At 37.1% G+C, this 26841-nt stretch overlaps 1 long non-coding RNA gene across 1 annotated transcript; it reads right to left on the bottom strand.

Annotated features, from left to right (window-relative positions):
* Positions 1 to 1075: 1075 nt before the first annotated feature.
* Positions 1076 to 26455, bottom strand: LOC136790260 (uncharacterized). The gene is made up of 3 exons (XR_010829799.1): positions 25998 to 26455; positions 2614 to 3088; positions 1076 to 2434 (listed from the first exon to the last, which is right to left on the bottom strand). It is a non-coding gene; the product is annotated as an uncharacterized lncRNA (long non-coding RNA).
* Positions 26456 to 26841: the final 386 nt, after the last annotated feature.

Here is a 26841-nt window from a genome sequence, read left to right as displayed (position 1 = left end):
AAAGATTCTCAGAGCCAACAGTTAACTTTTCAAAGTGTAAATCAAGACTTAATGTGAAAGAAACACTGAAATGGCCTCATCAAAGAACCAGGATAAAATGGTCATAAAACAGGCTTAGGGATAGGCCTCATTAAAGCATAGGTACTTTATGCCTAGCCTAGTCTAAATTCCTAGCTTCATATGCTTATGTCTCAGTCTCAGTTTTCATTTCAAAAGAAATTTTATCTTCTCACTCTCCACATTTTTAAGGAAGGGTTGAAATTCAAACCAACTATAACCAATGTAGTGATGTTTGTCTGGGTTTTTAAGCAACCCTAGAAAGAAACTCTATCAGAAGAAAGCAATCTGTTGCAGCTCAGTGCAATTTTACTCTCAAAACCCATTTCTATTGTAGACCAGAAAGTAAGAAAATACCATTGGGCATGACATAGTGCCAGGTGGAGAAAGGAGGAAGGCTCTGAAAGTAGTCACCTACAATGCTGAGACAAACATGATATGAACCTTTTTCTTTCCCATCAGAAGAGGACAGAACTACTTCCATAGTTCCCCAGGGCATGCTGGCTGTGTTTCTACTCTTAGAAGAGGATTTGCCCATCCTGAGACCCTCAGTTTTTATCACTCTACATATAGGCCATGATGCTAAAGAGGGCTTAGGGGTTTGAAAAGCATGTGCTTGGGACTCTTCTGTTTTATCTACCCAGTTATCTGAAGCATAATAGATTGTGTTTCAAAGGCTATCACTGTGTAAGTAAACCTATAAACAAGTCAGAAGGTTACAATTCAACTTTTCTTTTAACTTATCCATTTAGTGGCATTGCTGAAATGGGCTAGCGCTATATTAGTAACCTTCCTCACCTGTCATACAGTACTCCCAGCCCAGCCTACAGTTAAGAAATTATAATTGTTTATTTCTCTCTCTCCCTCTCTTCCGCATGTACAACCACCCACTCTTATGCCCATTTCAGACTCACCAACTAACCACTGCAAGGCACAGAGTAAGGGCAATACCTGTTCACTAAAGATTCATCAGATAGCCCTTTCTGGAGAAGACAGAATTCACGCCATGCAACCAGTTCTTCTAGGAAGAAACATCTCCAGCAGTGATGATCCCTAGAAGTATCATTAGCCACATTGTGTGCAATGAAGAGCAGTATTAAATTACAGCTTCACGAGGAGAGCTAATAGCTTTACGGAACTTTGCTGAGATGCAGGATTTTCTTTAACGGCTCATTTTGATAAACTTGTGGATGAGTTACGGAAGCTTAAGAATTAAATGGGATTTTGCTGTTTAGTAAAGAAGTATTATTCTCCACTGAAGACGTAATGATTAACTCCACTTTGTGGCTTTGTTTTATATTGCAGGTTGAGACATAACAGTGTTGGTCTACAGTTGGCAACGATTTATAAATTCTCATTAAAAATGCTCTTGATTCAATCTTGGCAAACCTTATCTTAGAAGCTACAATTTTCCTCATCACTGTTATTATTGGAAGGGAACCTATTGCCCATGAAGACTGTGAAGACTAGCAAATCCTGCAAGAGGGAAAAAAGTATTTATTTTAAGCTGCTAGGATATGTTCAAGCTGCACAAATGTGAACAGCACTCCCAACTATCAGACTTCTCAGTCTATAACAACCTGACAAAACCCTTTGTGAAAAAATCAAAATCTGAGAAGTAATTGATTTTATCAAGCGTAGTAATCAGAATGACTGTGAGAAAATACAGACACACACATGCACCGATAATCATTTAAAGGGCATATAGCTACTTCTTAATGGAAAAAAAAAAATAAATTAAAATCTCAAGGATTTGTAGAGCCTAAGTTTACGATGAATGGGGACTAGCCAAACTGGCATGTTATATGTGACCTTTTCCTGTCCCTCACACTGCAGGTGATAGGAGGGTGTCTCTTTCTCTGACCCATGTAGCAATAACCAATTAAAGTACAATTGATAGCTGGTTCAGTGAATCAACACTATTTTGAAATTACACCCTTTGACTTTTGTGCTACCCTCAGCTTCAAACTGAGGTCTAAATTTGCAAAGCAAGATTTTGGATGTGCTATGTTAGAGGAATGGATAACAAAATATTCCTTTGAGCAATTTCCTCACGGAGGCATAAAGTATAACGTATGTGCAGAAATTATGCTAAGTGACCTGACAACTCAAAGATCCATTGACTAAACTGTTCTGTCACAGTCAATTAGTTTTATTGTCATTTCTAGGGCCCATACATTTTTAAAGAAGACCTGTAACTGAAATAAGAAGATATATCTAATTTTTAATTCCTCCAAACCTGCTTTTAAGTAATGACTGCAGATATTTTTCAAGTCCTAACATGTGGCTTTGTAAAGGAAACAGACTACTTTGAAGTCATTTGTAAAGGTGTTGGTTGCTGTGAAAACATTCACTTTCAGATGGTCACTTTGGAATTCTAAAAAGGAAAGAAAAGAAAGGAGAAGTCAAATGAATTGCATATGGTTCAAAGCCATCACCATCAGAGAGCCCCGTTTCATCACCAGACATCTGCGGGAAGCTCCTTATGTAAAATTAAAAAAAAAAAGAAAAAGAAAAAGAAAAGGGCACAGAATAAGGTAAAATGGGCAAACTCACTTTCATCTGCATGCCCACTCTGATGTTGCAGGTAACCCACCTGGCCACCTCTGCACTGGACGAAGTACCCTCGCTCACTCTGGCAGTCCAAGACAATCGACGTGCGCCCATCACAACCTCGGCAGCTCCCCACTGTACACATGTGCGCAGTGATTGACAGCGCTTCCTCTTCCGCCGCACGGGACGCCATGGGGAGCAGCCCGGCAGTTGTTTGCTCAGCTGTGGACACCCTGCCTCCTGCCCGCCCGGCTGCAGGCCGTGGATAACACCCAAATAACATGGCACTGCCTCCCCTCAGATGGAAGGGGGGAAGATGAAGGCAAACAAGGAGGGCAGCAGCAGAGCCTTGGAAGTCCAAGACTGCAGCTATAAAGTCTGCCCAGCTGAGTGAGAAGTCAAGGACTTGGTGACTGTTTGTTTTTATACAACACTTGGATAGTTGGCTGGGTTGTTCCTCTCGTGTAAGTGGTAATGCCTAAAAAGAACAGAAATGAAATCAGTCTGGTATTTGCACTATAAAATGGGAGGAAATTTAACTAAAAAGGGAACATAATTGTTTTTTATTTTCCAGTCAACTACGAGCACCAAATTCAGAAGACAGACTTTGCCCCTTTTCTGAAGCCCTACATTGATCTTGCATTTAAACTTGCTTATCTGCTCTTTAGGGAAACAAAAGAAACAACATATGTGCTGAGAACCCAGGCAATGCACTTCCAGCAGCAGATACCTTACTCAGGTCTTGTGGTAGAAAAATCAAATCAACATAGACTCTTTAGAAAGCATAAGACTTCTGTTTTTACAATACCTTATGAATTACTTCTAAATTTCATGCAGAACTTTCAGTTTTAAATGTAAGTAATTGCACAGCCATGTCTTGCAGGCTTGGAGGCTTGGATGCCTCTAAGCAACTCCCTCAGCTGCATGGCAATGTTCCCACTCTGACCTCAGTGCTACTTCTAATGCACTTCTGTCCTCCAAAGAACCATCTCCTTCCCCACTCTTGCCTCCCATTATTTCCCAGTTCTTGTGGAAGTGTTGCCACCTTTAACTACCATCAGAATACTGTCACTCATTCTCCCCCTTCTAACTCACCATGATAACTAAAACTGGTCTGAAAATTTGGGAAGAATGAAAGCCAGACACACCAATTTTAACCACATAATTGAATGATAGCTGAGGGGAAGGTTTTCTTTCTGAAATAATGCAGCATCACTCAAAGCACTTTTAGGCCTTTTGACTGTATAAATAACCTTTTGCACTTTAAGGGTCATTAGATCACGATAGTTTGTAATACAATTATAGTCAGCACTCTGCTCTTATGGGCTGCCTGGTAATTTGCTTGTTAATATATTAGCACAAAGCATTGATCAAGTAGCTAATCCAATCACACGCTTGTTATTGATCTCTTATTGAGCATCCTGCCAGTGATCACTTTTCGCTCAGGACTAGTCAATAGCAAATGCCAGATAGGCTCTCCCACACCTAATGAGCTTACGAAATAAACCAAACATTTTCCTTTGCCCTCAAGGCTAGGATCAATTGAGAGCTTTTAGAGCAGAATTCAGATGATTTTTTCATCAACTTTTCCCCTTTCTTTCTGCAAGCATGCAGGTTTGCATTAAGACCTCTATCTAAGACTTTCATTCTAATTTGAAGACATCTGAAAAGCAGCTGCCATGTCTGAAATGCTGGAACAGCTGTAAACAATAAATCATGCGGGTGAGGAATTCTGGGCTGCATGTTGGCATGTGGTCTGTCAAGCCAAAAAAATAGAGACATACAAAAGACCAAGAGGTCAGGGGTACCTGGAGTCTACAAAAAAAATGAACTAGTCCCATATTTCATCCCAGAGAGCCCTATTCTGGAGGAAGGCCTACACAGCATTCTTTTATAGGAGGATCACGTGCTTATACATTAGGGTAGGGGGAGGCCTTGGGTACTGCAATGAATTAGACATGAGCTTTTTCATATTGCTGCCATTGCATTAAGCCTTTTCCAATATCAGCTAGTGGAATTTCACACTACAGACACAGATTCTTGCTGATGAAAAGCACACCCAAATTATGCAAGAAGAAACAGTATTTCAGTTACATGCATAAGTGCCAAATACTAGCTCTTTAACTTATAACAGTTCCCAGTTGCTTACCATGCAGCACGTGAATGTGAGCATAATGGATTTACAGTTACTCAGGAAAGAAAACAGTGATGGAGAAGGCGAGAAAGATTTTTCAGGAGAGGTAACTTATCACAATAATTTTGTAAGTTTTATCAGATGTCTTTTCAGCTAAAACAGCATATTAAATCTCTGAGGAAAGTTATTTGGAAAGAACATTTTTCCATTTAGTCAGAGGCCTTATAGCATAACAATAGTGCTGTAATAGTAGCTTCTATTAGATCATAAAAAAAGAATGTGAGATCCTTAGATCTTAAATATCCTTGCTTCAGCTATTACTATTAGCACTATTTTATATAGCTAGGTTGCATTTGCACTTTAATCACTTTTATTCCATGATCTTGTTTTGATTATTGTGCTTACAATTTTCCTTATTACCGTACCAGATTTAGATTGCAGAGAGACACAATCTGAATATAAACCAGGTACAGATTTAAAATCTTTAAAAGCATTTGTAACATATAAGCATGCAATTTAAAACCATTACTACAATCTGATTACTTGCCTGGGGAAAAAGAGAAAAGTTCAGCTAGAAATATTAGTGATATCTTTTAATATTTTTTCTTTTGAATTAGTCTCAATTATGCACTACAATCACATTTATTTGGCAGACTTTTTTGATGTCCAATGAAAATGTGTGCATCTTGTGACTCCCTATTTTGCAATATTCTACTATCTATTTCTGTGCATTTGCCCAGATATACTAATCTTTACTGATGAGGAGCTTACATAAGAGGACTTTCACTTGCATGAATATCTTGCCATTACCAAGCCTTACAGGATCGTTCTCCACCAACAAATATTTTATCTCCATGGTTCGGATCTATGTTTCAACCCCTCAATTGTTTCAGTCTGCACTTATTCTCAGGCTTTCTTTTGGAGTGATCCAGCCAGTTCCTCCAAGATCAAGCTACATTTCCTTCCCAGGATGGTTTAACCCTGACATCATTCCTGAAAAGACTGAACTCAGTACAGACAGCCTCCACCTTCAGCCCAGGCTGAGCTCACCTTCTCCAAACATCTACCAGCAATTTCATACTGCAAAGAATGCTCTTCTGGTGACCATGACACTCCTCGCACTGTTTAGGGCATTTTTGATGAAAAAGACACATCCCAAAAAAACAGTATCTGAGTCTACAGGACCACTACAGCTTGTTGAGAAGATAGTTTAGGCCAAGAGCTCTGTATGTTATTCACTCTGCTCCAGAAAAGACTAGCCATGCACAGTCAGGAGCCACATTACACCATTTGGTTTGGAGGCAAGGGATTGGTCCTAGGTCATCAGGATTCCTTTGGCTGTGCAGGCAGAACCATCTGGCTGATTTGCATCTGTTTTATGCAATCTAAAACCAAGGGAAACTCCCCTAAATCAATAGATTCAGAGTAGTATACATGCTGCGTGAGCTCAACACAAGTGTGTAAGAACTGTTTGGATGAGTCAACACAAATGTGTAAGAACCACTTGAATGAGTCAACCCAATAGCCTGTAAAACTGAGGACTTCACTCTTTTTGATAAAGTTCCTAAATGTATCACATTTGGTAATACAAATAGTAATCTGCTGCTCCAACTCTACCTTCAGCTAAATCACTTAATGATCTGCTGCCTGCATAACCAATTATACAACTACTCTGGAAGACACTACTTTTGGAAGAAACAAGAAACTAAAAGTTAGACAGATATGACACAAAATGTGAGCTTAGATCCCATTGACCTTAAAATTTAATTGAAAAATTCTCTAATATATTACTCAGATTGGCCTGTTTTGTAAATGGTTATTTAAACTTTTTTTTTTTAATATAAACCTTTGAAATATAAACCTTTTCTTCTTTTTAAATATCTTCTAACAGACACTCAAAGAAAGGACACAATTCCCAAATTCTGTATCATATCATGTCCTTGAGTTATATACTCTCCAATCAGTAACTACTTACGTTTTCAGAATTACATATTTACTCTTTAGTTAACTTCTGGAGAGGTAACCAGGCCCTTCTGACTGTCTGAATAGATAGCAAAAAGAACCCCACATTCCTTGTACTTTTAAAATTTATTGTGTAAAAGGCTACATAATAGTGGCAGAAATGGGAGGAATTTACCAGTCTGGAGAGAGTTTCAAAGTCCTAACTCATCTTTCTCAAAATCTGAAAATAAAGATGTCTTTCTACATTGTTTTTTTTATTTTTATTTTTCCACATACTATACTCATTACCACCAAAATATCTCAGCCAACAATTCAACAATTCGTTACCCTTCTTATTAACCACATTTTCCTGCTGTACAGATTTTCAAAACAAGGATCGAAAATAGGAACTGACCATTTATATTTTATTACACCTTTTTACTCATGTTTAGCAGCTTACTCTGGAAATTATTTTCTGCTTTCATGAACCCTTCCATGCCTCTTGGGGAAATAATTTTTTTAAAGTTTACATTTCATATTGTATCTCTTTATGAATACTATACAGGCCTTGACAAACAAATATTACAATCAGCTTCTTGTAACTGGGAAGAGTGACATAGATAAGCTTGGGTTTGTCTTCTACTGGCCCACTGTGAACGGCTATTTAAATAGGTCTGCACTTTAGATGCATCTCACTATGTTGTGCACTGGATATAATTAGCTATGTTACAGAAGATGAAAATACTAGAAATAAGGCCTTCTACCATAAGAGTTTCAAAGAAAAAGACTGAATTTATGGAAATAAAGATCCATCTAATAATGACATTTTTCATATGTATTCATATAATACATTCCTCTAATGAAGTTAAGTTCATTAAGTTCAACAAGGCCAAGTGCCGGGTCCTGCACCTGGGGCACAACAACCCCAAGCAGAGCTACAGGCTGGGAGATGAGTGGCTGGAAAGCTGCCTGGCCGAGAAGGACCTGGGAGTATTGGTTGATAGTCGGCTGAATATGAGCCAGCAGTGTGCCCAGGTGGCCAAGAAGGCCAACAGCATCCTGGCCTGTATAAGAAGCAGTGTGGCCAGCAGGTCTAGGGAAGTGATTGTGCCCCTGTACTCGGCTCTGGTGAGGCCGCACCTCGAGTACTGTGTTCAGTTTTGGGCCCCTCGCTACAGGAAGGACATGGACGTGCTCGAGCGAGTCCAGAGAAGGGCGACCAAGCTGGTGAGGGGTCTGGAGAACAAGTCTTACGAGGAGCGGCTGAGGGAGCTAGGCTTGTTCAGCCTGGAGAAGAGGAGGCTCAGGGGCGACCTTATCGCTCTCTACAGTTACCTTAAAGGAGGCTGTAAAGAGGTGGGGGTTGGTCTGTTCTCCTACGTGCCTGGTGACAGGACGAGGGGGAATGGGCGAAAGTTGCGACAGGGGAGTTTTAGGTTGGATGTTAGGAAGTACTTCTTTACCGAAAGGGTTATTAAGCATTGGAACGGGCTGCCCAGGGAGGTAGTGGAGTCACCATCCCTGGAGGTCTTTAAAAGACGTTTAGATGTAGAGCTTAGCGATATGGTTTAGTGGAGTACTTAGTGTTAGGTCAGAGGTTGGACTCGATGATCTTGAGGTCTCTTCCAACCTAGAAATCTGTGATACTGTGATACTGTGAAGCATGAAAGGTTTTTCTTGGCTTCCTGGCAAGTACCTGACAGTACCTTCTCTGAAGTGGTGAAAGCTTTTTGATGAAAATGAGAGCCATTTTTGAGGTAGCTGGAATAAGATTTTAGCATATCATGACTTAAATTTGTATCCTTCTTGGTTATTTCTTCAGTGCATTTCTTCAATGCAAGGCATTACAAAGTTCCACAGTGGCATTAGAACAGCTTATCTCTATGAAAACAAAGACTAGTTGGCTACACACTGCAAGGTGAAGCATTGTAAAATGCAGAAAAGAAGAAAACCAGTATATTATCATTTTCATGATGGAATGACACTGAAATGAGACTGGAATGACACATTAAATAATATAAATATTATGTTAGAAGCATAAGCAGAAATATTTATTTTTCTCATCCACCTATGAAAACCTCACAACAATGTTAAGCTTGGTCAAAGGTATGCATGTGTAGCAACAAGCTATGAAAATGCTCTTTTTCCCCAAAACATTTAGAGAAGTGTTTTTCTAAATAAGAAAAATTCTTTGCTATGATCAGAGTAGCCATTGATGTTTCATACAGAATGCTGCATGTGATCATTATCTACTTCTTTAACAAACATTTCACAAACAAGCAAACAAACAAAAAATCACAATTTTCAAAATCAGCTAAGTTCCCTTGTGAAACAAAGGCACTATATGGATTATGAGAGACATACTTTGGGAGAATATGCCATTTCTGGAATGTCAAGGAGGTTCAGAAAAAACAGTATTTCCAAACACAAGGCGTTCTCTCCATGTGATCTGATTGAAATAAAAATTACAGTTATGGGGAAATTATAATATGAAACACTGTAATGTTGTTTTGCATGTGCTGCTTTGGATATGCATATTTGAAAACACCTCCTATAAGAAAGAACTCCCCCCCCCCAAAAAAAAAAAAAATCCATGCTTTAAATGCTAAAAATAGACATTTAAATAGCTATGAAAATCTGTCCTTTCAATAATATTATGAAAGAAATCGATAAAATGTATAAAATTTGTTCCTACTGTACTTCTTATCCAGAATATTTTTAAAGCGTTATTGTCTCTTAAGATATTTTTTAAATTTTTTTTTGTAATTTTAGATAATTTTCAGTTTACAGAATAACATGCTGTTTTAAAACTATCATCCAAACACTTTAAATCAGCCAACAGAACTTTCTAATAGCAAGCAGACTGAAAGGAATGAATGGGACACCTTCAGAAAACAAATGAAATCTCACAGAGAAATCCTGAATGTCCACATTAGATGCCTAACTTAGACTTTAAGACACTAAAAAAGGTTACGGACCTGCAAGGATGAGTTAGTTGCTGCTGTGATGCTTAGTTTAAAAAAAATAAAAATAATAATAAAAAAATAAACAAAGAACAACAACAACAAAACAGCTCAAGAAAGCCTGAAGGTATATAAATCACTTTCACCATCTTCTTAAGAGCTGTGAGAGAGAAGACATCTTAAAAATTTCTGATGTGCCTTCCTTCACCTTTGCTTGTGGACCTGTGTGGAAGTATTCTGCTCTCAAAATCTAGACCTATATTGCTGTATGAAACTAATTTGCACTGAAGTGAAATTTTTATTTTAAGAATTACTCCCTACAGAAACAGTGCTCAGAGCACAAGCCAGAACTAAGATATCCTCTGGCCTGTCTGAATATCCTGACTATCCCACTACCAACATTTCCAAGTCTTGTATGTCCTTCCTTGTTCTTCCTCTAACTCCATGACTGCTGCAATTTGTTGTTGCTGGTGTCAATCATATAAGAAGGCAATGTCTCTGAACCAATGTCTGGAGTGAGAGCAGCATGTATTTGTGAAGGAGGTAGGAAATTCTTATGTTCTCAGGCTAGGAAGGGGACTGATGCTCAGCTTCTGCCTTCCTAGACAGTTGCTCTAACCACTAGATCATTACACAGAAACAGATCCACATTTTAACCTTCCTTTATAGTTATTCTCTTGTAACAAAAATAGGCTTTGTACTCTTTGTTATAAACTTTGCGTTAACACCACAGAGACTAGCTTTTCTCAGGACTAAGGTACTCATGTGTTTTTCTGCTTTCCAGATGGATCATGATGAAATTGAGGGAGAATTTGGTCACTCAGTTGCTCAAGTCAAAGCATTTTTGCATATGTACAAAATGTGAACTTAAGACATCATCTTTCAAAATTTTGAGACCACCAGTAAGATATCTAGAAATCTGTAGATGTCTCTAAAGCTATATAGTGTTGGGGATAATCTTTCTAAATCACTTCAATGGTTTAGGTGCCAGCATTATACAAAAGCCTGAATCTAAGGTGATTTTGTGAGTTTTATCTTGCTTTTTAAGTGTGCTTAAATCCTAATCTGCTGTTTTTATTTTTGATCTGAAGTTATGTTTTTTGCTGTTGTTGTTGAAAAATATTTTAGAATTAATTCTAATTTCTAGTTAGCCTTGAAAGAAACTGACACTTGACATCCATTAATAGGATGAATGGTTGGCTCTATCCATAAGGTTTTGTTCACTCCTAATCAGTCAAACTCCCACAGAAGTGGAAGCAACCAAGCCAGAACTTCAGAATTCATTCACTGTTGAAGTTTAATGATTTTTTAATTTGAATTTGAAAAAAAAGAAAGAAAGAAAGAAAGAAAGAAAGAAAGAAAGAAAGAAAACAAGCATTGTTCTTTAATGTGGTCTCAAACTTTCCTGTAAACTCTTATAAAGCACTGCCTTATTTCTACTTATAGGTGCCTCTGATGTAAGAACCAACAAATTGTTGCAATAAGCAAGGGCTAAGTACATTTCAGGTTGTTGTGTCACTTCAAGTGAAACATATAAAGATATATATCTTGAAGATTTTGAGTTCCAGCTTGAAGAATGTCAGACTTAAATTGTATTAAAAAGTTATCTGAAAAAATAATTTCAAGATTATAACTCTATATGTACCTTGCCCATGATATACATCTACTATACCGTAGTTTTAAACTAAAAATAATTAGTTCTAAACTAAAAATATTTGGAATTACAATACATAAGGGAGGTTGAAATAATACTTAAATGCACAGATTTATAACTATATGTGATTGATATTTAATAACAACTTGAGAATGAGAAGGAACATCAGAAAGGTCCTGTCAGTCATTGGCACAGGAGACTCTTATGTTGTTTTGGATATCTATCTATTATTCTAACATTTAGCTATGGATACAGAAGCTAGCAAACTGAGGTACAAGCAGTCACTTAACTGCAGCACCCTACAGCTCTCTGTTTATCTAATTTCACTACATTTTCCATGTCTCAACTTCATGGTCATCTTATGTAGTGCAGTCCCATGGGTTTTCTTCCTCTTAAATATTTCCACACTTGTTCTGTGTATAAATCATAGTTATAGAAAAAAAAAAAAAAAAATGATCTCTCTCCTCTCAGCACAGAAACAAAAAAAATAACTCCTGGAAAAAGGGGGTTGGGGGCGTGGGCAGGGACACATGACTCCAAACAGTGCCTTTGGTCATCCACCCTACTTAAGAATGACTAATCAGAAAAAACAGGGACTTTGTACTACATCCATTTTATACACTTAAACAAGCAGAAATGGAAATTCCAGAGTCAAACCTTTCACTGAAACTGCCTTGCACTAAAATTCCATGTTAAGCTCTATGAATATGGCATTATCTGAAGAAAAATCTGTCAGGACCAGAAATACAGGGAGAAAAATGCTATTTTCCAAAATAAATTCATGGCTGATAAAGGCTACAAATCATAGATCTAATGCACTTACTGAAAGAAGTTGTGCTTAGTAAATTCTTGCCACAGTCTGCACCACTCAAATGTCTAGTCACCCATGAAACAGAAACCCCAGACATGCACATTAGTGCAGGCTTGTCTAATAGGGTTCTCTGTAGCAAGATTAATAACTAATATTTTAAAATATATCTTGGCAAGAACAGATGCAGATTAAGATTCCAGCAACATTTTCTGAATACAGCTCTAGACAGCAGAAAAACAGCAAACTCCTGCACACTGACATGTTAGCAGCTCCACAGACAGCATCCACAGCATTGATTGCCTTTGACACAGTCACAGAGAATCCATTATTTAAGAAGGAGATATTCTTCAGTGAATCCCTGCAATAAGCAACAGCAAATACTTTGTGTTCTTGGTTTCCTCATGGAGTGGTAAATGGGCAGAAACTCAGGGAGTTATTGTTGCCATATGTCTCAACAGTCATATTGATTTAATTGGTTGTCATAAAAATCTGACAAGAGGGAAGCCAGTTCATAGCTGGGTATGAGCCAGAGAATACTGGTAAATGGATTACTTAAATCTCTCTAGAGCCTCCTTGCCTTCTACCAATGTCATTGAACTGGTTGTCTTGTCCATAATCTAGAAACAATCCATTTTATGGATGAAAGTGCAAGCCATTGACTTTTGGATCTAATTTGTCTTACAGAATTACAGAAAATCTTACAGTGTGGAAACTATCCATGTTAAAATATTAATTCCCTGAAACACAAAATGTTTTCATTGAGGGCAACAGATGGACTGCCTCTTCATTTGTCTCCATATCACCCATCCGTAAATCTGTGCCGTATTTAAACTCTTTCAGTCTTTCCTTAACATCAAAAGGCAACCACATGCAAGAACATCCATATTACATAACAGAATATTTAGCACTTGCACGAGAACTGTCATACAAGAAGCTTAATACACTCTTACATATCTGTGGTTTACTGCAGGGTAGCATTGCTACCCACATTTTACAGGGAAAAAAAAAAAAAACAGAGATGCTAGAGAAATTATTTCACTTGGCTACAGAGTGCAGTAAAACCAGCAGTGGAATGCAGAGGCTCTGCTTTCAGGCTATGGGTTTTGGTAACAGAACTGTCTTCCTCCTTTCTTTTTTTTTTTTCCTGTCACCCTGACTCTTGAGTGGTATGAAAATGTTCTCCCAGTTTTGAAAGAAAGCAAAACCTTTCCCCTACATAGAAAATACAACAGCAACTACATGCTCTTTGTGTATTCATTTTATAGCATGTACTTCATATCACTTAGGTTCATCCACCAGGAAGTTATGTGTCCAGTCTCTATGAATTATGTTCAGCGTCCTCTTAGGCAGGTCTTTCCATGGTAAGATAAATATCCATACAAAGCAGAGACAATTATCCTTAGAAGCTGAGAAGAACATTATAAACACCATGTAAGAAAGGATTTTGAACAATTTTGAAGCAGTTTGGTTTATTGACAATGTACTATAACTTTATAAACGCTTTCAGATGTGTCAGAGCTGTTGTAGTTTCAGTGCAGACTTGGTTTAGCAAAAATACAATATGTTAAATATATTACATTAACCTATGAAAAGGAGATACATGAACTTAAAGCCAATGTTCAGCTTAATTTTTTATTGCCAAAGATGCTTGATAAGTGTTATTGTTTTGACAGTGATCTAAAAATTAAAGTAAAAATGATGTAACAGTGATACACTAAAAAGCATGGGTTTTTTTGTTTGTTTGTTTTAAACTCTAGTAAAAGATTCACCAGAGTGTATCCATCAAGGCTGACTATCCAAAAATCTGTATTTCGTGGCTCAAAGATCTATCAATGTAGGTATAATTTATAAATCTATACATTTATGCTGATAAAATTGTACTACATAATAAAAAGATTTGACAAGCTCATTTGAAAAAAAAAATCAAAATGAATTCTCATTTCCTACTAAATGGTCAGCTAGTTATGAATGAATTTAAATATATAAATTAGCTTCAACCTTTTCCTGAGACATGATTACTGAAAACAACATACCACCATGGTAAGAACTGTACAGAAGAGGAACATTTCCATGCAATTAAGATGATACCCATTAGCTAAGGACAATGTATCCAATCCATGAAATTGATTGAACATATTCTTTACAGTAACTTAATTCTTTTTTCAAAATACTCAAGTGAACAATCATCTGTCAAAATACTACATTGTTAAATTGAAGATAGCTTAGCTGATTTTGGCTACTATGGCATAAACCTTGAGAAGAATCCATGCTACTAATAAATGTAGTCAGTTTTCACTACTAAACTTGAGATTAAATGACTCACTCTAAGGAGTGTATTTGATGTGATAGGAAAAGTAAACCAGTTAGATCACATTCTTTGGTGAATTGCACCTGTGCAATCCTACTTACTTCTGTTGGTTTATTTCAGATGAAAGCTGGTGCAAAGCTGAGCATTGAACATTTGTATGTTAAAACCCTGATGGGTTTTAAATTCTTAAGAGCTTATCAAGCTCTAACACAAAAATCAATTGCATTAAAGCAATACTAAGCAGTTTATTGAAGACACCGTTTTTCCACTGTGAAAGGCTTATCTGAAATTGTTTTAGACATTGGTGACCAATTATTTTTAAAACAAGGCTTTCCATGAACCCAGATAAAGACCTTCAGATATCCAATAATCAAGGTAGCGCATACACCTTTTGTAGGCCTATGTAGAAAAAGAAGCGTCATTAAATTTATTAAAGCTAAAAGAAAACTCTGAGATATTAGAGCAGAAAAAATATAAAATGTTGATTCGCCTTGACAATATGGAGTGAAATTCTGGGTTTGGACACACCAGTTCAGAGCTCCTCCAAAGAAGCAGACAAAATTATTTACTCTCAACCAGAGAGCAGTTTTTTGCCTTTCCTCTTCTAACCTTACATCTCCATAGGTATTAACCTGCCCTTATATACACTCAAGCATACTCTTCAGATTTATCTGCTTGAAATCTACATGAAACTTTACGGATGCAAGTCCATTACTAAAAAAAAGTGAGATGATAAAAACCACTACATGCATAAAGTAACTGTGCTTTCCCTTGTAAAATTAGAGCTGGTCAGAATTTGCTTGAGCGATGAGCATTTAAACATCCCCAGACACATTAGGAATTTATGTTAATTTAGCCCACAGGTATCCTATGAGGCAGATTCAAACCTGTGTGCACCCAGTGCTTCGTGCTAAGGAGTAGTGCAAGATTATTGTCCCAAACTTAGTGGGAGCTGAGAGACCTTGCTGGACACCACTAGCTAAAATGTGCACAAAGCAGTAGCTGCCAGTAGTTGCTAACCTCAAGAAAAAAGATTAAGTCAGACATTCTCAGCCTCACAAGTGCTGATCTTAAAGGTCTTTTCCAACCTGAAAGGTTCTATAATTCTATTCACAGCCTCACAAGCTCTGTCAGCTAGTGCTGAGTTCTTCCAGGCTCTGTGATGTCTCATGCAAGGTAGGATCTGCCCCACGCCAGACAGCATCTGCTATGGATGTACACTGCACCTCTTAAAAAAAAAAAAAAAGTTAAAAAGTCTCAGAGCTAAATCTTTTAGAGAAGCGGCTCCCAGCTTTGTCTTCCAATGCATTAAGTGCTTGTTCACTGCACAGCTGTTCAGTGCACAGTTCCAATAGACAATAAAGTAGCACTGCTAAGCTAGAAGAGTGCTATAGCACTGCTTGGTATTTGTTTGTTTGTTTGTTTGTTTTTTAATGTCAGTATGCTGTAAGTGCTTTTTGTTGGAATTAGAACTGGATTAACAGGCACTTTGGAGAATTATCTGTGGTTTTTCCCTCATGGCTCTGCTCCTTAACACTTATGTCCACTGCTGAGTTGAAAAACTGTATAGTTTGAATCTGGCCAGTGAAAGCTCTTGAAAATTAAAAATAAAAATATTAAAAAAAAATAAAAAACAACAGACTCAAGCAATGTGCTTCATGATTCCAGCTGGAAGATGAACCAAGGATAATTATTAAACCAGCCATAGCCACATCAAATATTACCTTTTCACATATCACTGCATTGGTTTTGCTGCTTGTATTGCATCCCTTCCACAGAGACATGTCAGATGAACAAAAAAATTAAGCATTATCAATTAGAGTAGCTTTAGAGAAAATAGCAGTTAACCTTCTGCAGAACTTAATTTCCTCCAATGGAGTAACCTCTTAGTTATTTTCCCTTTACTTGTCCTTTTCAGCAATACTGCTTTATGCTGACCAGGCTGACAGCATTGCTCATCTGCATTGCTTCTTGCATTGCTGTTCTGCAACATGGAATCGCAAGGTGTGTTCAGCCAGAACTATATATGAATATTTAAATTCTTAATGCATTTTTAGGTTTTACTCCTGTCCCTATCTTTTACTGTACTTTGTTTATTTAAAAAGGGATAAATCATGCCAGTAATCAAAAAACAAAACAAAACAAAACAACAACAAAACAAAAAGAAACCACAAAAAACAGAAGTCATATTTTGTATTTGTGAGGAAAGTCCAAAAGGACACAATAAATAATTTTTGTAGTGTCTGGATTCATTTCAAACCAATCTTTTTTAAAAGGGAAAAAAGTCACTGAAAAATGTCAAGTGTCTTTACAATTTACCAGAACTCATGATTTGATTTCGATTAATGTTCAACTTAAGAATTCCACCAGCATTTGAAATCAGTTCATCAGTATTAAATCTTACAAAAATAGGTAAGTGCTACATTCAGCTCCAAAGTGCATACAGTAATTAACAGTTCACAGCAAAATAGCACACCACTCTAGGAGAAGAAGCTAAGTACCTATCATTCTACATCAGAAATAGCCATCGCTCTTCTTTGTCTTGTACCAATGCACACATTCTGCCAACAGCCACACAGATCAGAAAGTTAGGGGGAAGAAAAGTTTTGGTAAAGCAGTCCAAAAGCAAAAGCAGTTGCTCTCCAAGGATTTCACTGTTCCTCCTCCTAGAGGGGGTTAAGGCGAGCCAGAGCAGGGCAGAAGCCTCAATGGGCTTGATTATCCATGAAGCTTCAATCCTCCATTTTGCCAATATCACTCATTCTGGAAGCTTCATGTCAGTAGCAGAAGAGCTACGTATGACAGCCAGAGGTCAGGACAGGTCACTCCTGCTTTATATAGTGTGACCATTTGGAGAATTTGGAAAATATAGTCACTTGAATGGCATGAGGGCTAGCATCATTAGGCTAACACAGAAAATGCTGCAAGCTCTTTAGGTGGCATCAGTGGTTAGTTCTTTATTTCACCTGGATGTTGGCATCTCCAACAGCTGAGCATCCACTAACTTCATGATAAACCATTGATTCAGTGAGATACAAAGCTAAAGTGCCACAACTTACTGCTCTTCTTATATCCTTCCTTCAGGTCCAGCACTCATACTGTTTGTTGCTGTCTAAGTTGCAATATAATTCAAGAAGCATAAAATAGAGAAGTTCAGAGGTAGCTTTAGAAAAAAATAAAATTAAGTTGCAGAAACTAATATTTGTTTGTTTTTTTTTCAAAATTCAAGCACTTTGTTTTTAATAGTGCAAATACATATTTGAAATTCTTCCAGTTAAGAAATTGTATTTTCAGCACACTAAAATTATTCCTATTTTAACTCTTTGTTAGAGTGTTAGTTTGCAGGTAGAGTAAAGCTTAAATGTCTTGTCTGCATTAGTCTAATTCAGAAGTAATTATCAAACATTTCAAATATCCTCACAAATGAATCAGTTGTGTAAGTAATGGGCAACATTGGACAAAGAAAATAGGAGTTGTGCTTGTCAGCATGAGGGATTTCACTGCAGGAGAGCTGCTGTGGCTTTCATTATTTCAACAGTCAATGGATGTTGCTATAGAAACTACATAGTTAGTAAGACATGTAAGCAAAAGATATATGATAAAAACAAAACTAAAACAATGAAAGGGTAAAAAGCAAGGGTCTCATATCTGTCCAACAACTGATATTCCTTTGTCAGTTTTATCTTTCAAACATATCACCAATTGATGGAATTCCTACTAACAATACCATATATTCCCATAGCACTTTTATCTAAGTCCTATCATGTATTATAACACACAATAATCAACATTAGCATCAAACCAAAACTCTTTCAATACCAATTTAAAAATGAATTAACATTCAGTTATTTGAATATGTGAAAATATTATTTAGTTTCATAACAAGGTATCAGCCCTATAAATATCAGCTCTATAAATACTAACAACTAATTATTAATCTCTTGTATGATTTATTTTCCTTGCTTAGAGGAAAAATAGCCTTTTAATATTTAAACTAGCTTTTACATGTCCCAGAAAGTACTTGCAAATACAGTTACCTGCCTGATATATGAAATTGATGCTCATCTGCATAACAGTTGAATTTGTCCATATCACACACTTATACTGATCTGAATATTTGTAATTAATGAATGAAGCCTGAGATTCTTCTTGCTTCCATTTTGGATAATGAAATAATAGCCAATTTGAAACATTGCAACAAGTGGGATTAAAGAGATTTAGAGATTTTATCATTCTAAAAAAGAACAATGTGTATGACAGGTGATCATATTTCATGCTTATAAAACTTATAAAGCTTTATAAAGAAGCCATGCTTATAACAGAACCATGTTTGGCATTCTAGAGACATATTTTTTGTCAATTTTTGCATAATCACATTTTTCTGTATGTTGATTTCTGTTGTGCACCCTTTCAGCAAAAAGACAACATGATTTTTTCCTTCTAGAACTGAGTACAATAAATGTATATCAAAAAAGAGGTACAGATCAGAACCTACAAGTCCTCTTATTTCCTTTCCAAGTCCTGTGATCAGGGTTTGGTAGCAAAGCCCTGAGATTTGCATTCTCGCTGCTACCTGGCTGGAGGAGCTATTGATAGAGGAGTTCCCAGCATTAATCACCCAAAGAGATGCATTAAATTGGCAAAAGACAAGAAAATGAGAAAATCTGATATATCGAGATGAGAACTATGCCATGTAGCCAGAAACAACATGAGTGTTAGTTTCTTCAGACAGAGAAAAGCATGTTGATGAACACAGCAAAACCACACATTTGCCCTCTATTCAGCTGCAACTTGTTCATCTAGCCATCACAAATAAAACTTTCATTATCACATTGCTTCCCAGGTCTACAGAGAAAAAAATACCAGCATATAGAAATAATTGCTTGTATTCCCACTGAAAGCCTTGGTGCTTTTAACTCCAAAGTCTCTTGAGAAATGCCAATAAGCTCTTGCCACTAGGTAGCATTGGAAAAGAGAATATCCAGTGTTTCACAAATGTTTGCATGGGCACTATAGAAAAAGATACAAAGACAATTAAACAGAAATAGAACATTCAAAATATTTTTCTTTTTTTTTTCTTTTTTTAATAGAAGAAGTAAAAAGCAAGAAATAACAATTTAAATAGGACACTTCTGGTTTGCACTGGTCCATGATTTGGTCATTTTGGCCATTTTAGCTGGACTATTAAAAGTAATTCTCAGAAAAGACACTGAGTCTTCAAGGGTCTCATTCCCTTAACCATCCCAGAGGACTGAGATTAATGTCTACTATGGGACTGTGCCAGGAACATAGTCTTTTCTTGTTAAAGCTGCTCCTGGAAAAGAGAACTACTGTAAACCTCTTAACACAGTTGCCTCTTGCCGTGTCTCTCAACCCCGTCACACAATTTGAAAGGATATTAGAACAGACAGAGAGAGCAGAGTTGAAATCAAGCGTAAGTCCTTATTCCATGGAAGCTTTGCATATCACAGAGTCTGTGTTATGAAATGGTCAACCATTTGCCCCTGAGTCCTCATCCATTATATCCACATAAAAAAGACCATCTTACAGTCAGAGCTGTGCAAACTGTTGGATGCTGCCTCAATATGGCAGGAGAGAGGAAGTTCATTGCCCAAGCCCGCTAGCTCGATATACCCCAAGGGACCAAAGTCAAGTCAAAGCAGCCGAAGGACAGATGTAAAACCAATTTGGATCTTTGCAGATGAAAACATCTGAGGCTGTTACTGGTTTGCATAACCTGTGGATTAGGGGTCTCCCAGGTAGAGAGAGTTTCCCCAGTGATTGGGGACGAGCATACTATTGCAGCTGGTAATGAAGATCACTTGCCAAGACAGAAATTCCTTAGGAAGGGAGCAGATTTGGCAAGATTTCTGCAGAAGGAAACTATCAGTATGCAGCTGAAGCACCTATGTTTGATGTTAGAATACTCTATGCTTAATAAAGTATATTAATTTCATCAGACAATAACTTGAATAATTGAGTGAAATCTACTAAAAATCAGCCTGCTGCAAAACCACAAAGCATACTATCTCTCTATAGCAAAGAAGGAACAATTGGCAGCCGTACAAGATTTGTTCATGGGAAATTCTATAAGTGTGGAAAACAAAATAATTTTTCTCATCACCTCAGGGGGGTGAAGTGGCCTTTTTATGGAAAAAACAACCAAAGGCAAGAAGATCTGGACCCACCATCCCCAGTTCACACCCTTCAGTGAGGAACCTTGCCCAGATTCATAGTGTAGCTACTACAGGAAAAGGATAATCCATGGGAGAGCTAGCACACCTCACATCTGGATTAGGTGGGGAGAATCTGGCCAAACAGCTTAATTCAGTAGCCAAAAGCCACATACCAAGTTAATGATAAATTTCAAAGTAGAGTACTTAATCATTTTGGTGTTTTTCTTGGTCAGCCATGAGAAGAAGTGGGTTCTAATTACAGGAAAATCGATACTAAGTGGAACAAAAAAATGAAGGAGAAGGAAGGCTTATTTTATGTGACTACATGGACTACCTCTATCCTAGTAAACTTATCGAGGACCAGACTTTCCCATGTTGTTTAATTGTTATTAGGCTTGGCACAACTTTAGTCAGTGTCCCATTGGTCCAAGCAATGCCACAGCACATTCAGAAGAGAATACAAGCTATAGTCTGCACCCAACAGGTTTAACAGAGACCTGGGGGCAAAGGGATACAGATGAGGTTAGCTTTGCAGATATATCTGTCCTCTTCCACTTGCAGCTGGGGACAGAGATTAGTCCTGGCCATGTCTGATCTACATGTAAAGCTGTAGTATAGCTATGCTTGTCACTATTTCAAAGACCACATTTTAAGTCATGTTAACGTATTTCCATCTTTGCTGTGTTCGGAGGAATGTGAAATATTGAAAAAAAAATTGCTAGATGAAATAACTATCCAATCTCAATTATTCCTCTAAGAGTATGTTTTACTTATCCAAAGAAAGCTTAAGAAGTGGCTTAAATGCAAACTATATATTCACAATATTTCAGACCTCCAATAATTCTGATGACTTTTCTAAAATACCTGTAGGTTTTCAGGTGTGGTTTTTGTTTGTTTGTTTGTTTGTTTTTCAGAGTGGATTATAGAACTTTAAACAATACTGCCTGTTGTGCTCTCTTCTAACCCTGAATTGTACTAACCCTTGTTAGTAACTAGCTGTTTCCTTACTGCGGCTCTGGATTCTCTTTCATGTCACCAAATTCCAGATCAATGTCATACATCTGGTATGTATGACCTACATACTTTGTAGTCCTACATCATCAGGACTAATTGGAGAAAAATTGATGGAAACACATTCCTTCTGAATATGCACTTTTATTACATTTTCTGGAATGTAATTCTAGAAAAAATAACATTAAAGGCAATATTGAGAGCTTCATATCAGTTTGAGAGCAAACACTTCTTTTTCTGATTGGGAAAGGGTTATGGCATGAAAAAAAAATCTAATGATGTTAAATTAAATACAGTCAATTACATTTTTTCTTTATCAAAGAATGTATAAATTCATACTTTTTATTTCCTACTTGGAAATTTATTTATTTATTTTTTAATCTTTATCATTTCATAAGCAATGATTTTATACTTTCTTTAAATCACAATAGAAAATGAGTACAGGTCACTCATGAACAGGACCTGGCAGGATCTAACTAGACTTTTTGGCCCTTTTTGGGTGTACATTTTTTCCTTTTGGAATTAGTGTTTGCAGATCAGTTTAATTTCTTCCATATGGGCATCATGATATTTTTCATTAAACTATTTTAAACCAGAACTCAATGTAGTACTGAGACCTTACATTGTTTATGATGTCAGTACAGCTAATTTCATCAGCTGGCATTGGTTATATAAACATATTTTAATTTGTTATTTGACTATTGTTTGTTGACTGTTGTTTGATAGGAGCTTTTCCACCGCTTTCTTCAGAAAACTAGCCATCTTGAATACTCAGAATATACTGTTTATCTTATTTATTTATTTTTCCCCATGCCAGGACAGTGTACCTATGTTCCTCAAGAAATCAATAAAAACAATTGAGAAAATTCTTTAGCTGTCTTTTATATATGGTGAATTTAAGTTTTCCAGTCTTGCAGTTTTAATTGTCTTATTATACTAGATTTGACTTAACTTTCTTGCTAGTTGATGGTAGCTTTTGCACCATATTAGATAGCTGTTCTAACCTTATTTCTTACTGGAACTATATGAACAGCACTTTCTTTTTCTTCTCCCCTCCCCCCTCCCCTTCTTTTTTTTTTTTTTTATTAATTCTTAAATATCTGATAGCTTCCCTTTTCTATTATCAGCCACTGATGTCATTTACTGTTGATAAAACACTCATATCTATATATGTATGAACACATTTCCATGGGTTGTGCAGTGTCTATATATACATTATGTATGGCATTCTTATGTCTCTGACTGGGATGACTTTCTAATCACAGAAAATATTTTGTTTTGGAATGGCTACTTGTTCTCCTAGAAAGCACTTTTCTGCAATTTTCAGCAAGTTTGACTCTGTCCTGCTGTAATGGATATATGCAAAGCAAAATTCTGAACAAATTATGAGAACAGAATTAGGATTTTGCAGACCATCAGCCTTCAGTGGTTAGCTGGCAACACCTGTGGCTTGAATTTCAGTGTCACACTGCTGGTAATTTACACTGAATGGAGCTTTAGGGTTGCAACGTTTCTCTTCATATGAAATATTAACACATTCACACAAGAAATCCTAAGGGCTGGCTAATATGGTGCATATTTATCAAGTATTAAACATTCATCCTCACAATCGTTCAGATTTCAAGTGCAAACACAGAAATGTATTTAATTTACTTCCACCTCTAGCAAGGCAGTTGCAAAATAGTGCGAACAATGTTTAAGCTACTAGCAGTTTTGTAACACCATACCATGCATCCCTTGATAAAAAATTAGGGCGTTAACAGAGTGAACAGATCTTAAAGGGCAAAAAATCTCTTCAGACATCACTCACTTAAACAGTTGTTATTGGAAGAAGTTGTATTAAGCGCAGATGTTAAGTGTCCGCAGAAGCTGCGGTGTGAAAACATCAGGCTTTTCAGCTGTTGCCAAGGCTCTCAGTGCCTGAACCTTACATGCCATTCAGACTGAACATCCACTGTGAAAGGGGCATTTGCATGGAGTTCTGACTCCATCAATACATTGCACACTAAGATCTTATTATTTTAACATGGCTCCTAACTGTGCCAGTTCCAAATGGACATTAAGGCTGAACACCAGAGTAAACAGTGTGGACAATGAACTTCATCACCGCAAACACCTGATGACTACTTCCACCAGCCCTTTCCTTTTTCTGTCTCTTGCAGACTGCCCATTATTTTGGTCCTCTGGGCAGCAATTAGCTGTCATCAGACTCCCTCGCTCATGCATCTTTTCTGCTAGAGACTAATACCCATCAACACAGTCCATTCTTCTGTCTGTTGCCATTCTTTGTTGGTTACACCGTGTGCTCAAATTAATTAGAGTTCGATTTAAGGGCTGACTCAGCTGGTTTATAGCACAAATGAGTACAGCTGTTTTTCTGCATACGGTTTTCAGTTCTTTTTATTATTTTTTTTCCTCTTGGTTTAGAAATATACTCTGTGTGTGTGTTTGTGTGTGCGCACACACGCACGCAAATTAAACATGAGATTTTTGGCAGATGCAATTAGCTAAGGAAGTTGACAACATGAATCTGTTTAGCCCATTTGCCCCTGAGGATCCAACTCAATTCTTTCAGAGCTTCAGGGTTAGGACTACTGAGTTTCCAGTGTCAAAGGGTGGCTTCTGTACCTCAGACATGCTGGCATTCTGATCCTGGGAGGTCCTCTGCCCCCAAAAACCAGAAACATCTGGAATCACATGGACAGCTTGTTTGCTGAGTTCAGCAACAGGGATCCCTGTAGCTACAGCTCCACCCCACTGTTAGGGGACCTACAAAGCACTTAGCAATTACTGTCTTTACTATAGGATTACAAGTGCATTTGATATCATATGTATAGTGTGAGCCTTCAGATTTTACACAAAAATATTCTTAGGGTATAGTTTACACTGAAATATTTCCTCAGAGAGATAAACATCATGAAGTTTTAATTTAATTTAGGGAATATTCCTGAAATAAAAGGATATTTTACTTAAGTAACCATGTTATGTTTATATCCTCTTACATATGCCTGAATTTTAAAATTCTGAATAATGATTCAACAGTGGAGCAATAAAACACCTCAAGTGATTGGGAAAAGTACATTCTGAATATGCAGATATTATTCTTCACTGTTCAATTCAGAATTTATTCTTTGATCATGAAGTGTTTGATTCTGTTCTCACTTAAGTCAAATGAGAGTGCTGCTGTTAACTTCTATAGATGCCCATAAAACGTTAAAACGTTAGGATATATGTGTTTATGAGACTTCTGTAGTCTGGGTTCGGCTTCACTGTTACTGGGCCTTAAACACAATAAACAATATATAAATGGTGCCATAACTACCTGGTCATTGACCACATGACACTCATAGACTTCATGGAGTTTTGCATTCCCTGCAGTCAACTGAGGTCTTATTTTATTGGGACATACCATTATTTTATGGTCTAATTTTGTAAAAAATATTCCAAAACAAGTAAAGGCATAAGCCTCACAGTCTCAGCAATTTATGGCAACATGGAATGACTACTTTATATTTTATGGGTATATAGCTATATATGTATGCATGTGTATACACACACGCACATATATATACACATGTATGTATATTTCATAGGTTTTGTAAACTCAGTGGACAATCATTGTCCCTGACTAAGCATACAGATCATTCAGTAGGGACTTAGAGAACCAGAGGACTACTTACATGCTAAAAATTAAACAGCTGTTGAAGTGCTTTATTAGACTGGGTTAATCAGTCCCTCCCCAGAACAAGACTATTGAAATGATGATTTATACTCATATTTACTGAAGCAAAAATATTTAGTTTCCTTCTATTAAAAATATATAAATATGTATTTTTTTTTATTCTATCATCCTTTTTCTTTTTTAAAAGTAGGTACTGAGCTGTTATCAGTTCAGATGTGAACTACTACCTTGAATGTCGAATACAAATACTGTATAAATTATACGTTTGAATCACTCATGGAATAGATATGGAATTATTAGACATACAGTATGTAAACATCAGGGCAAAAGTCTCTGTGAATTGACCTTGGAAGGGAAGTTATTTAAATCAATAGAGTGAAAACAAGAGGTAAAAATGGTACAATTCAGAAGAGAAACCATCTTCCTAATTTTCTAGAACAAACATACTAATTTAAATTCCACTGTGCTAAAATAAAAAATATATAAAGAAAGGCAAATATTTACGTGAACAGAATCTCACCCAGCTCACTCCCACCTCTGAACACATGAATAACTTTGCACGCTTTAGCAGTAAGGTTGTCTTGAATGGCATTCCTCTGTCTGTCCATTACCACATAATTGTTACGCACCATAGGAAAAGCTTTTGACAATATATTTTGCCCATCCAAAATAAACATTTTCAATATTAAAAAAAAAAGTACATTTACCTGTAACCTTTGTAATTAATAGCCACTGATTATTAGGCCATATCTCATTAAGAGCTTCTGTACCAATGAAAACGCTTTCCAGATTGACAGGTGGCTGATTTCACAAATATATATATATATATCTTATTTTGAAGGTTTTTATCAAGAAAAGAACCCTCTCAAACGGCCCAGTGCATTGTGATTTCCGTGGTTCTTTTTCTTCTGAGCTGTTCAATTAGTTGGAAATCTCTCTCTGATGGACTGAAGCAGCTTGAGTGAACGCCTGAGCGCACAACCAATTAGGCTCATTTGAAGTTGCAGAATTGCCTTCTTTGGTGTTAAAACCCCATGTCAAACACTGGGTCTAAGATCATTTGTACTACAAAATGAGATTGACAGAGCAGCTGCAACAGGGGGCATGCCTGCTGGACGACTTAATTGTAGAGACTGAAGGGCCATCATGAACTGGCGTGTGGAGATTGTATCACCACTGCTGCATTACAAATGCTCTTTATTAACAGTGATCTGTAATCAATGAGCTCAGGCTTTTTGCCAGAGCTCCAAAATCAGATAGGCAGCTCTCCTCGCAAGCAACAGGAGGAGCCACCGGAGCAGGGTGTTGTGCGCAGAAATGAAGCAGCGGTGTAATGTGCGTACCCTCGCTGGCACCTTGTTGGGGCTGTGAATCTGCGGAGAGGGAAATAACCATCCAATGGCACACAGCTTTCCTCATTTAGCAGAATATGCATTAGCTGGGTTGAGCACGTGTACGGGCAATTGCGCTTATATTGGCGTGAATGAGTTGTGCTTACTTCAACAAAGCAATATTTTATTAGTCAAAGAGACTACACAAACTCACACTGGT

This window comes from Anser cygnoides, chromosome 3 (genome assembly GCF_040182565.1).
Source record: "Anser cygnoides isolate HZ-2024a breed goose chromosome 3, Taihu_goose_T2T_genome, whole genome shotgun sequence".
Lineage (NCBI taxonomy): Eukaryota > Metazoa > Chordata > Aves > Anseriformes > Anatidae > Anser > Anser cygnoides.
This window is presented reverse-complemented; position numbering and strand designations above follow the sequence as displayed.